A 6,688-nucleotide genomic window follows, 5' to 3' on the forward strand; every position below is an offset into this window, starting at 1 on the left:
CTAAGCTGAGTGGAAGGGCAATTGAATGAGGGTTATATGCTTTCTCTGGGACGATAAGGTTTTATTTCCTGAGGGAAAGAGCCAGCTTTTCATGGGCTATATGTGGGCATTGGCAAGGGCAGACAATCCAGTCTGTCAGGAAGCCATTTGAGGTGCTTCAGGTTTGTAAGCTTGTCTTTTTGTTTTTCAGGCGGATATTTGGAGCATGGGTGTAGTGCTGTATGCTCTGCTGTGTGGGTTTTCCCTTTGGATGATGACAATATGATGGCACTCTACAGGAGGATACCAGTGGGTATCAGTGGTGCTAGAATACACTGAGAAGGGAAATAGCTGAGCTTGACAAGAGGCCTTGCTTTTCGGATGGCAGAACATGCTGAGCTGTGGGTAGAAAGGCCTGTCTGCTGAATATTGTCCCTGTTTTTGCTGCTTTGTCTACCAGTATTTTGTGGATTTGGTTCTACACTTGGTTGGCCTATGTGGCACTGTAGCCTAATTCTGTACCTAAATAATCTGTAGTAAAAAATACAGACACATCATTTGATTTCCCTGAAATGAATGTTCCTAAATGCCAGCTCTTCTCATGTCTACAAAGATCAAAGTTCTGCATTTGCTATTAGAATTTCCTCTTCCAGAATCAGGAGGTAATGTAGGACCCCACAGATTGCCTTCAGAATCCAACAGTTAGTTCTGTTTCCTTTCGGAGTGCATAACAACCTGAGCACATGAATTGAATGGCGTGGCTTTTTAGTCTGGTACAAACTCTGCTGTACACTGAAACTTGGTCCATTTGTAAGCAGGACTTTTTCCATCTCTGCAGGACAGCAGAAAACCCTTTGTGCTAATCATGATGCCAAGAAGCAGAATGCGGCAAATGGCAGATGATCCAACTGCTTCAGGTGTTCATTTCCTTAAAACTGAGAATAGTTTTGGACTGAGAGTTTGTAAGCAGAACAGAGCTCTTAAAGCTGTCAGAGATTATTTCTGCACTGTTCAATTCTATCTGCACAACATACACAGGATCTCAGAACTGCGTTGCTTGAATTGGTGGAACTTGCTGAAGTGAACTGGGATGAGCAAGTTTTAGAACTTAGTCAGAGTGCTGTAAAAAATGGATAATCTCATGAGTATTAAGGTACAGGCTTGCTATTTCTGCACTGAATTTGTTTTTATTTTACATGGCTGTGATCTGAAAGTTGCTTGAAACGCAGGCACCTAGGCACTGTTGTGTAACTGAATTTCACACGATAGGTCCTGAAATATCCTGGAATCAAAAACTCTGACTTGTTTTAAGTCTGCTGCTTGAGTCTAATCAGGGTCATAGTGTCTGTGTGCAGTGTTTCTTTCCCTGTAATGCTCCACATCATTTCATTTTGGGAATATTGAAGGAAATGGACTATGTGCCATAACTGTTGTTAGAACAAAGTATGTCTGGTGTGATCTTATGCATAGGTTCTGTAACTGCTCTTCACAGCTCAGGTGTTTGACCTTCCTTTTGGTGAAGTGATGAAATACTGCTGGTTTCTATTTGTGCTTCTAGGCACCTTGAAGCTCTTAGGAATAGAACAATTGTCTCCAGTTCTTTTCAATGATATCAGTAACAGCTCGAGTGTTGCTGCCCACTAGGTAGACCCAAAGAAGCAGATTACAGTGAAACAACACACGAGCTGGACCTGAATGAGGATCACTTTCAAGACAGTGGCTATGCTGCTTCAAGCCTACTTGCTTCTTCCTGCCGCCACTCTATTACCAAGTATCAACAACCTTTCATGATTCAACTTGCAAATGTTTGAAACTAACCCTTGTGTTTCTATGCCTTCCTAGGTGATTCGAGCCCTTGTCAACCCCAAAGATCCAAACCAAGCAGTGTCTTTCCATCAATGGAGAGTTCTTATTAAGCATGAATCGCTGCAATTCGGATGACAGCCTTCCACATGGTAACAGTGATGGACACAAGGGGCTCATCCACGTTCATGCTCTCATATCTCCTGGCTCTGCTGAAGCTCCTGACCTGAGCCTGCCAGACACAGCAGTCACCTGCCTGGATTGTGACCCAGCGCCTTTGCAGTGCTGCCCATCCCAAGCACAGCCCGAGTGTCCCAGCAGCAGCACCACCATGCAGGAGCAGGGCAGCATCAGTGAGGTGAAGCTGAGCATCTTAGATGGGGACTTAGAGTCAGGCTGCCAGTCCCAGGCACCAGGCAGCAGCACCAGCTCTGAGCCACTCTCATCTTGACAAGAGGAGTCCCATCTTCACCCTTGACCTCTCAAGCCCTCCTGTCTTTTATTGAATAAAGTCACTCTCATGCTCAGTCATCGCCTCGACTGCATTCTGAGTCTTCAATCACAGGGATTGGGATGAATGCAACAAACAGCAAGGCAGCTCAGCTTGCAATGCTATGGCTGTGGGGTTCGTGCAGGCAGAGCTCTGGGTTCCCATTTTGCCTGGCTTTGGGATGTCTGCAGCAAGATCTCTACCATTTTGTATGGGAGCAAATAATCTCTAGCATCCAGGTTGCTGCTCATGATATATCCCAGTCTTCCTGGCTGTCACTTTGTGATACTTTTCAAAGCCTTTTGATACTCTTTGATGCCTTGGCTGCTCCCTAACACCTCTGTCCTCCTGCCATGTTGACTCACGTCTCCCACTTTTAAGCTGGCTTTGCAGATCATCTCCAGCCCTGTCATCATCACGCTGCAGCAGGAGGTGCTCACCTGGCCCAATGTCTGGCAGTACTGCTTGTTCTGCAGATGAGCAGCTGCCTCCTCATCTCTTCAGCTACAGTAGTTTTTCTCAGGGCAGTTAGATGCAGTCATGCTCCTCTGGATTTGGTGTGTTAAATCCATGCTGCATGGCAGCAGTCAGTGCAATACAAAGGTGTTCTGTGTGCCATAGCATTTCTCCAGGGGCTGCCAAAGGTAGAAGCACAACACAGCACCATCCTTCTGACAGTAATGTCTGTGAGTGTTAGACATGTGAGCACTGCATCATCCCCAGCGTGTCAGTGCTTTTCCACACCAACCTGACTCTCACACTCTGCACTGAATGTAACTCTGCTCTTGTGGAGACAAATGCTTTCTGTCACATCCTCCATCCCTGCAACCATTTGCCGGTAGGCAGCTCTTGCAGAAGAATCAAGCAGCAGAACCTTGTGCTCACCCTACAGCATGCAAATGCTATGAAAGCAGAAATAACCTGGCATGCTCTGGGTCTGCAAGGCTGCACAGATGGGAGAGGTAGATTGTGTTTTTGCAGTGGAAGTTTCCAGTATTTTCAGTACATAGTGTAGGCCCTAACTGAATGTATAACCCTCTTGTAAAACAGCTGTATAAGTAGTTTTTGCACCAAGAAAGTTGCTGAACAGAATTAAGTTCAGACTGGGGGCATTCTGACATGGGGAGAATTGAGACAAGCACAAGATAAATACAGGGTGGGTAGAGCCCAGCACAGGACAGAATGAATGTACTGACTTTTGGAAACATTGCCCTTCTCTGTCCGCAGAAAAGTACAAGGCAGACCTAAAAACAAGAGGTTGGTAATTGACCTTCTATGGAAATGAATCCTAGCCACAGTCTCGAGGAGTCTGTGAGCCTGAGATGCTCAACCAATGAGAGCCATGAGAGCATCACCTGCAGTGGGTTTAGGGCACAGAACAGAATTGATTTCACTGACTGGTGTGCAGTTTCTCCCTTGCCAATAGGGGATGTGCGCGCAGTATTGCAATAATGAATAAGCACTGCTGCTATCGCTGCCATCTTTGCCTAACTAGAAATCTTTGACTTTGAGAGTTTCTCACACAAGGGGAGAGGGTAAGAAAGTAAAGAGGCACAGAAAACTAAGGGAAACTGCTCTTCTTTATCTTATCTATAAAAATTGATACGATGCTGTTGTGCATTTTTTTTAATTTTATTTTTAATTTTTTGCTAATGTCAGTTAGATTGTTTTAAAATATCCACACACCAAAATCTGACTACCAAGCAAATGTAATGAAAATGAAATGAAGGTGAGTTAGTGGAAAGCACAAGGCCATATTATATTAGGCTCCAGCAAATTTACAGGCAGTCACTGCACGAAGAGGTAGATCTGAGTTGCACATTATATGATTCCCACAAAGATTAAGGAAATCTGAAGCTTTCAATATATTTTTTTAATTCTTTTTTCATTTCATTTTTAAACACCTGACCCAGACCCCAACCCTCACAGGAGCTGTAAAGATAACAGCATTAACCAGCAATGTAACTCTAATCCTAACCCTTACCCTGATTCTAAAATCGTCCCTAACTCCAAATGCAACAACAAAAATGATGCTAGAAGTTTGTAGCAAAAGGAACCTTAACCCTGATCATAATCCAAAAAAAAAATCATTATGGTAACAATAATCTTTACCTTAAGAGTAATATTAATCAGAGCCCAGATGATGCCTGCATCCAATCAGAAGCATGCTTTGCATTATTTAAGAGTTGTATTTTTTCCAATGAACTCTCTCTATTATCACGTTTATAAAGTAACAGAGTCTGTTCTTTTTCTCCTGACACTGTGCCTTACTCCTGACATCCCCTGGAAATGACCCAGATAGGGCACCATCAAAGTAATGCTAATAGTAATGTCAATCCTAAGGGTATCTCTAGCCTCAGTGTTAATGGGACGCTAACAACAATCCCAGCAGCCTTAAACATTCTGGTGGTGTGAAAGAGGTGCTGCCTTGCACATGCTGGGCAGTCCCATTGCCTGTTAAATGCAGGCGGCAGCGTAGAAACATGATGCCCATGGTCAGAATGCCCTGTGGCAGATCCTGGCACCGGAGAACTGACCGGAGAACCATGAGAGAACTGACAACAAATCACGCGACATCAGAACCGACCCAGTGGTTATTTACAAGCCTTGGGAGACCCAGACAGGATCTCAGAGTGGTGAATGTAGGTACAGAAGTTGTTACTACTCTGTTTTCTTCTAAAAGAAGTGTTTTTTTTTCATCTCAGAAGTTGGGGGGGGGGGGGGGGGGGGTGGGAAAGGGATATCAATTTAATTACTCATTAATTTATTGACAGACATTCACGTTTGCTACGTTTGGAGAAGTTTTTATTTGTTTGCTGTGGTTTGATTTTTTTTTTCTTTTTTTTTTCCCCCTTCCCTCCTCTTCCATCTTTGTGTTCTTCCCCTATAATCAAAAGAACGGATCCCCAGGGTCTGTCCCGCAGACGTTCTTTCCGTGGTCTCTGCTGCCACCTGCTGGCCAATAAGCGGAACTGCCACTGTTGGGCGTTTGGTGCCGCAGGAAGCACAACGCAGATCTGAGTTCTGACCGGTCTACGCAGCAAATCCGCCTATCTTTATTGCGATAAGCCCTCCAGACAAGAGCATAAAGTCTTTGCCTGAGGGCAGGGTTAGTAGTAATGGATGTCAGTTTTGAAATTTCCAGTCCATTCACCATAGCACTTTCTGCCTCCATGTCCCATAACCAGAGCAGCTATGCTGGCATGCTCTCTTGGTTTCTGTCTAAACCACTGTACTATATCCATCAGTTCAGCTGCTGTATTATGGGCAGCAGGGTTTGGGGGGTGGACACTGGTCAGGGCACTCCCACCAGCCTATCCTGCATTTTTTTTTTTTTTTTTTTTTCATTTTTGGGTTACAATCAGTCAGATCTCAAATAGATCTAGTCCAAATGGAACCTCAAAATCTGACCTTTTAGTGCCTTCATTTACAGAGTCCATTTTATGCAGATTCCCTTGTACAGGGCCCCCATGGTCCTCCAGACAGTTGTTACTGATCTTCCATAGGAGAATGATTGAATTAGGTTTTTTCCCATCAAAACTGCCACCTGTCTTTCCAATTTTTCAACACTATCATTCAATAGCTGATTTGCATCAGCCTGAGCCTCTTCAGTTATGTTCAGACAGTTCAAGGCCATTAAAAGTGGCCATGCCACCATGAACACAGCTAACTGTCATTCTCAAGTTGTAAGTATGTCTTTGCTAAGACCATGGAAATACTCAGTCAGGTGGGCCAGGGACTCATGGACCCTCCCTCCGTCCCACACAGGGCCCCATTTTTCAGTGACAGAAGCAGTGCTGCATTTTGAGGATCCTAGGAATCCCAGGACATGCCCTGACAAAAGGTCATTCAAAGGGGTAGTCTTTCCCCATCCAAACAACTCCATGATATTCACAGAATCACAGAATTGTAGGGGTTGGAAGGGACCTCCAGAGACCACTGAGTCCAGTCCCCCTGCCAAAGCAGGTTCCCTACACCACAAAAGAGGTACGAAGAGGTTGATCTGAGTTGCACATTATATGATTCCCACAAAGATTAAGGAAATCTGAAGCTTTCAATATATTTTTTTAATTCTTTTTTCATTTCATTTTTTAAACACCTGACCCAGACCCCAACCCTCACAGGAGCTGTAAAGATAACAGCATTAACCTGCAATGTAACTCTAATCCTAACCCTTACCCTGATTCTACAGGGGACTGTCTGAAACGGACATCAATTCAATTACTCATTTATTTATTGACAGACATTCAAGTTTGCTACGTTTGGAGAAGTTTTTATTTGTTTGCTGTGGTTTGGTTTTTTCTTTTTTTCTTTTTTTTTTCCCCCTTCCCTCCTCTTCCATCTTTGTGTTCTTCCCCTATAATCAAAAGAACGGATCCCCAGGGTCTATCCCGCAGACGTTCTTTCCGTGGTCTC

This window comes from Coturnix japonica, chromosome 29 (assembly GCF_054131305.1).
Source record: "Coturnix japonica strain WE chromosome 29, WE-NBRP24, whole genome shotgun sequence".
In the NCBI taxonomy this organism is placed as follows: Eukaryota; Metazoa; Chordata; class Aves; order Galliformes; family Phasianidae; genus Coturnix; species Coturnix japonica.